Genomic DNA, 258 nt, shown 5'->3' with positions numbered 1-258 from the left:
ATTGATAAATTAATTCTAGATAAATTGGTTGAATTATTGTTTTAAAAGTTATTTAATATGAGAAGACTATTATATGACTGTTTTGATCATGCAATTTCTCTATTGGGTTGCTTGAATCAAAACCGAGGCTCTATGCAAGTTTCCCGTGTTGAAAAACTAGGAAAACAACTTTTGTCAGTGCAGACAGGTCGATTGGTCCGATCGACCGGTTAGTGAAGACAGGTCGACCGGTGAGTTATAACGTATCTGTCACCGGTC

The sequence above is a fragment of the Morus notabilis genome, unplaced genomic scaffold, assembly GCF_000414095.1.
Source record: "Morus notabilis unplaced genomic scaffold, ASM41409v2 Scaffold1062, whole genome shotgun sequence".
NCBI lineage: Eukaryota > Viridiplantae > Streptophyta > Magnoliopsida > Rosales > Moraceae > Morus > Morus notabilis.
The sequence above is the reverse complement of the archived record's forward strand: the minus strand, read 5'-3'. Positions refer to the sequence as shown.